General features: G+C 39.3%; 1 non-coding gene across 1 annotated transcript; it reads right to left on the reverse strand.

The window, feature by feature from the left end:
• Nucleotides 1-5,390: 5,390 nt before the first annotated feature.
• Nucleotides 5,391-5,493, reverse strand: LOC128701472 (U6atac minor spliceosomal RNA). The gene has a single exon (XR_008408926.1). It is a non-coding gene; the product is annotated as a U6atac minor spliceosomal RNA (small nuclear RNA).
• Between the last annotated feature and the right edge of the window lie 1,345 nt (nucleotides 5,494-6,838).

Below are 6,838 nucleotides of genomic sequence, written 5' to 3' on the forward strand. Positions count from 1 at the left end.
AATTTATAGACCCATTTACCAGCTTTTCCTGTTAGTATTAGTAACATTAGAATAGTAGTAGTAGTAGTAGTAGTAGTAGTAGTAGTAGTAGTAGTAGTAGTAGTAGTAGAAGTAGTAGTAGTAGTAGTAGTAGTAGTAGTAGTAGAAGTAGAAGTAGTAGTAGTAGTAGTAGTATATGTAGAATTAGTAGTAAGTTTATTCAGGTAGAGGTACACATAAATGCAGTTACATGAATTATCATACAGAGCAGCAATCTTGTCGCCCAGGATGCGACCCACACCATTCGGCTAACACCAAGGTACCTACTTGTTTGCTAAGTGAACGGTACAACAGGTGTGAGGAAACACACCAAGTGTTTCTACCCTTTCCGGGGGTCGAACCACGGACACTCAGGGTGTGAAGCAAGTAAGTAATTAAGTTTATTTAGATAAACACAAATACAGTTACATAGATTATCATACATAACAACGTATGTGTACAGAACTATCTACAATACGAGGGTCATTACTAGGAATAAGGTAAAATTACACATGCGTTAGCTAAACAATAAAAAATCATTCCCCTCCTTTTCTGTAGCTACATTCATCAGACACCTTTTGGCACTTTTCTTGAACTGGTTCATGCTATGACTGGCTTTGACATGTGCAGGCAGTCTGTTCCATTCCTTTATTGCTATACAGTACAAGGTGTTTGAAGCCTGGCCTCCGACTGTGGGTGCTACAAAGTTGTGCTCTCTCTCCTCTTTGGTTCCCAACCTTGACAAAATTGGCAGCAAGATATTCTGGACACTGAGTAATTTTATAAACATGATTTAGCTTCAGTTGTTTTACTGTCTTCAACATTCAGCATATTCAATTGTTGTAATTCATCATGGCCTACATGCTCTTTTGGACCCAGGCCCAGGATGAATCTTACAATTTTGTTCTGGGTGATTTACAGTCTATCTTTCAGTTGTTTTTGTCAAGGCAGAGTACCATGAAGAGCAAGTGTAATCCATATGATATTGTATAATGGCTAAACATAGGGTCCTGCGAGCGTCAGTAGGTAGACACTGTGCTTGTCTATAGAGGAACTTCAGTCTGGCATTCGCTTTCTTTACTTCACTGTTCCCTATCAATTCTCGTGACATGCATGGGTCAAAGAGGATTCCCAGATATTTTACTGAGGAAACCGAAGTGATGGGCTCCCCATTACACTGGACATTTATTTACCCCTCCCAGTTTATGTTTCGTGCCAAAATGAATGGTTTCAGCTTTCCCGAATTGTAATGATAGTTTGTAATGATATTTTGCTGCAGGACTCCAGTTCCAGTGTTAATACATTAGCTGTATCTTGTGGGTCTTTACCTGACACTAACAGAGCACTGTCATTTGCATACAGTAGGAGTTTGCACTTGACACTGATAGGCATGTCATTACCATAGCATAAGAATAATAAGGGATCCAGAATACTACCATGGGGAACTCCACATGCTATCGGCAGGGGTTCAGATTGCATTTTGTTGCCTTTGACAATTTGTGTCCTGTTGCTAAGGTAGGACTTAAACCAGTCTACAGAACCTATAGCGATAGCTTGAAGTTTCTTACATAATATATTTGGTTGGCAATATTGAAGGCCTTTTGCAGCTCTAAAGTTGCCATACCTATGAGGTTCCCCACTGACATTTCAGTTCTCAAGTAATCCATCAGATTAATTAGGGAGTGTCAGTTGAGTAAGATCTTCTAAAGCCTGATTGATAGCTATGGAGAATGTTGTTGTCATTAAGGTACTTAACTACTTGACAGGACACCGTCCTCTCTAGAAATTTGGATATTATACACCGTCCTCTCTAGAAATTTGGATATTATACTGAGTATACTAACAGGCTTATAGTTGCTTACATCAGGCCTACTATTTTTCTTGTAGATTGGAGTAACTCGGGCCTCCTTGAACCCCTCTAGTACGGTATTAGTGGTGATAGACAAATTTATTATGTGAGCAATAGGGATAGACAGTTCGGAAACACCATCTTTTAGGAACTTAGACGGGATGTTATCCGGGCCAGTGCTCTTAGTTGGGTTTAACCTGCTTAGTTCTTTTTGAATAAGTCATGAGATACACTTACTAGTTGACAACTGTTTGGGGTTACCCCTTTATTGGTATAGTATGTTTGAAACTTGTAAGAGTCTGTGTTAAAGGTATTTGATGCAGCTGGTAGTTTACTTACTAGTGTTGATGCAACAGATGTGTAGTAGGAATTAAAACAATCTGCCACCTTAGATGTTTCGTGGCATACCTCGTTATCGATAGTGAGTACTAAGTTAGACCTATCTAATGGTTTATGGCTATACCCCAACTGTTTTAGTTCTTGCCAGAGCTTTCTGGAGTTATGCTTATACTCTTCAATTTTGAGCAATAGTAGTTTGCCTTTGCTCCTTTTATAAGTCTCTGTATTCTGTGTACGAATGGTATATAATACCGACAAGATGAGATTAAGACACATGTGCAACATCTGGGTATCTTTATTGTAGACGTTTCGCCATCCAGTGGCTTTATCAATACAAATTCTAGGACATAACTTGAAGACAGTAGAACTATGTACAGAAGATGAGGTAATCAGTCCCTCAACCTAGGAGTAGGTGCGAAGAGCACCATAGTCGTGGAGATTCTGAAGCAGAAGAAAGGAGCCTGGCGCTTATATAGTAACGTCAGGTGTAGCAGACGAGTGCATATTCACTGGTGGGCGGGATTCCCCAGTGGAAGTAGGTCCTTCCCAAAGAGATGGGTTAGTTGTAGTAGTAGTTGTCGTAGTCGTGAAGGTTATGTACATGTCCTCAGAATTAAGATTCCATGATGTTGCAGTGTCTGACAAGTTGTGTACGAATGGTATATAATCCCGACAAGAATCTCCACGACTATGGTGCTCTTCGCACCTACTCCTAGGTTGAGGGACTGATTACCTCATCTTCTGTACATAGTTCTACTGTCTTCAAGTTATGTCCTAGAATTTGTATTGATAAAGCCACTGGATGGCGAAACGTCTACAATAAAGATACCCAGATGTTGCACATGTGTCTTAATCTCATCTCTGTATTCTGTTCCTCGCCCTTTGGAATTCATTTAGTGCTGCAATATCCTGTTTGTTTGCTTTAAATCTTTTTAGCAACTGGTCTCTGAATTTCATATTATCTAATATCTCAGTAGTCATCCAGGGTTCAGTTCTTCGTTTAATCCTAACCTCTTTAACTGGTGCAATATTATCAAGAATGGCAGTGAACTTTGTTTTGAATTTTTCCCAGGCATCGTTTACGTCCGTGCAACTTGTTATCTCTGTCCAGTAACAATTGTGTAGCCTATTTACCAGTGTTTCTTTACTGTAGTTTCTAGGTGACCTTATTTTTATTGTCCTGTGTAGGCCTATCTTACCCCTAGTGATTTTCCTGGTGCAGTAAATGATGAAATGATCACTAAGACCTGTGGTAATGACGCCTGACTGACTAATGTTCTCAGAGCGGTTACAGAGTATGTGGTCAATTAGGGTGGCTGAGAACTGCGTGATCCGGGTTGTTATATTAATTAGTTAAGTGTAACTATTTAAACCTTTTGCATAGCCCGTTATTTTGCTGCTGAAAAAAGAATTGAAGTCGCCCAGTATTATTGTCTTGCAATTGTTTTCAAGTCGGGACAAGACTCTGGGAAAAGTCTTGGTGGGAGGGCGGTAACTAGTTCCTACTAGGATGGGGTTTAGTCTTGGGTAGTAGCACTTCAAACCATAGAATCTCCAGTTTATTGTTATTTAAATCAGGTCTTGGGTTGTAAGCTATGTCATTTATTATGTAAGCTAAGACATTTATTATGTAGGCACATACCCCACCACCTTTCCTGTTCCTATCTAAGCTTTTTATATTGTAAACTTCTATTTTGACCTCGTCAGTCACAGTATCATCCAACCAAGATTCAGAGATGGATATAACTGCCGCCCTAGCTCTGTTAGCTAGAATCCTAATCTCTGCCAATTTTGGAAAAAGTGATCTTGCGTTGACTAGAATAAAGTGAAGGCCTGTTTTCATAAAACAATTATAATCATCAACATATGGCAATGGGTCATTTGTATTAAAATTAGGTAAATCAATGTCATCATTGCTAAAGGGTAACTGTGTCAAAATTCATTTGTTACACAAAATGAATTCTGGCACCGGTGCTATAATTGTACACACATCCATCATGCACCCACCTCTTACACATGTTACATAAGGTGTCTTCTCTGTTTTTCTTGCGTACTTTAGTACAGCGTATGCACCTGTTTGGTGGTGTTTGAGATAATAAAAATGGCTGTATTGTCTCACATTGACCTATGTAAACATTATATATGGGGTCAAGGTTATCATTCCTATCTACTAGACCGTCATTAACACCGTCACTTATCTGTCTATTTTGCCTCTGCACAATAGTTTGAGGTCTTGGATTAATTTGGATATCACAACTTAAGAGCACTACAATAAGAGCTGTGTGCCACTGTTTTTGTTTGGGTATGCGGTGTTGCCATACCTTGCGGCGATAGTGACATGTACGTTTCTGGTAGAATGGCAACTGATGGGCTTTTACTGTCCAGGGTGCTATTACTCCATAGCAAGAGCGTTGCCTATTAGGCCACGGGCCACCAATAGGCTTATTCAGTTCAATAGACTATGCCTTGGAAAGGGAGATTAAGCCACGTGTGTGTGTGTGTGTGTGTGTGTGTGTGTGTGTGTGTATGTGTGTGTGTGTGTGTGTGTGTGTGTGTGTGTGTGTGTGTGTACTTCTGTTTACATATGAATATATACTAATTTGGATTTATGTGTAAAATATGTGTAAAATGTGGCCTGGTGGCTAAAGCTCCCGTTTCACACACGGAGGGCCCGGGTTCGATTCCCGGCAGGTGGAAACATTCGACACGTTTCCTTACACCTGTTGTCCTGTTCACCTAGCAGCAAATAGGTACCTGGGTGTTAGTCGACTGGTGTGGGTCGCATCCTTGGGGACAAGATTAAGGACCCCAATGGAAATAAGTTAGACAGTCCTCGATGACGCACTGACTTTCTTGGGTTATCCTGGGTGGCTAACCCTCCGGGGTTAAAAATCCGAACGAAATCTTATCTTAATATTAACATGGTTTTAGTTGAGAGATTTTGTTTGCCCTTTAAGTTCCATTTTCTGTGTAAGATGCTGAAGCAATAATAAAAAACTGTAAATAGACTGAAGGGAGGGACTGAAATACTATGATGGATTAAGTAAGTAAGTAAGTAAGTAAATTTATTCAGGTATACACAATACAGTTACATAGAATTATCATACATAGCAGCATATGTGTAGAGAACCTGGGATAACCCAAAAAAGTCAGACAGAGTGACTTATTTCCATTGGGGTCCTTTATAAAATGTGTCAGGTGTCGCCGTAGCGACGGTGCCTTGACAGTATGTGTGTTGTCCGTCCTTATCAAGGGGAGTGCTAACCTTCTCTCCTTTCGTACAACACAAATATGTTAACTAAGATTAGCAACCACGGAGGGTTAGATATTATTTAGATTTTAGTGACTTCAGTGAACATACAGCAGTTCAGTTTCAGCATGTTCACATAAGTGAGACCATTGAGCTCACTAGAGATTTAAATATGTTCTCTTGTAGCATTAGTAATTCACTATTGACTTAACTAGTAAGTTTATTCAAGCACAGAAACACACAAATACATTTACATAAATTATCATACATAGCAGCATATGTGTAGAATACCCAGGATAACCCAAAAAAGTAAGACAAAGTGACTTATTTCCATTAATTGCTTCAGTGTGAGTACGGTTGTAAATTCGGCGTGAACACGGTATTAACTTCATTGTGAACACGGTAGTAACTTCAGGGTGAACACGGTAGTAACTTCAGGGTGAACACGGTAGTAACTTCATTGTGAACACGGTAGTAACTTCATGGTGAACGCGGTAGTAACTTCAGGGTGAACGCGGTAGTAACTTCAGGGTGAACACGGTAGTAACTTCAGGGTGAACGCGGTAGTAACTTCAGGGTGAACACGGTAGTAACTTCATGGTGAACACGGTAGTAACTTCAGGGTGAACATGGTAGTAACTTCAGTAGCTGTGAATCGACCCCTGCCACCACAAATATGTGAGTGCATCCTGACCTGCAACTCTTCTTCGTTTTCCTTCCTGTTCTTCGACACAGACGATAATCAACTAAATGCAATGTATGTGGTCAGCCTTATGGCTACTTTTCTGAGCACTATGTGCTTAATTCTCCGCTAATTGAAGAATATAGAGAATATAGAGTATTATAATTATTTGATATATCAAGGTATCTTAATTTATTTTATTTATTTTATTTATTTATTAATTTGAACGTGATACGGTGAAATACAAAGTTATTACAGTGCAACATGCCAAAGCCCCTTGTATGCAGAGCATTATGAGCAAGCTTAAAATTAACTTAAGATTAACTAAGCAATGATATATTCAGTGGTAAATAAAAGCAAGATATCAGATATATTAAATACCTTAAAATCTGCTGGCAGCAGATAAGTCCAGTGTATATGCAAAACCAGATGTATACCTGTAAACCCTTTTGGGGCCTAGTTCCTAGGCCTTTTGTGCATGAATATTCTCTTGCGCTACCCTCCACACTATAGATAAAGGATTCACAAAAATTTAGCTACTTCTCAAGCTATGTTTACCTTCTTGCTAAATATAATAATAATTCCCATCTATGGGGTTTGTCGATTTCCGCCTTATCTAAACCTTAATTAGGTTAAGTTACGAATACTTAGGTTAGGTTAGTTTATGTTAACGTAACGCCAACTTGGAAACATGACTTTG

The sequence above is a fragment of the Cherax quadricarinatus genome, chromosome 72 (genome assembly GCF_038502225.1).
Source record: "Cherax quadricarinatus isolate ZL_2023a chromosome 72, ASM3850222v1, whole genome shotgun sequence".
NCBI classification, from domain to species: Eukaryota; Metazoa; Arthropoda; class Malacostraca; order Decapoda; family Parastacidae; genus Cherax; species Cherax quadricarinatus.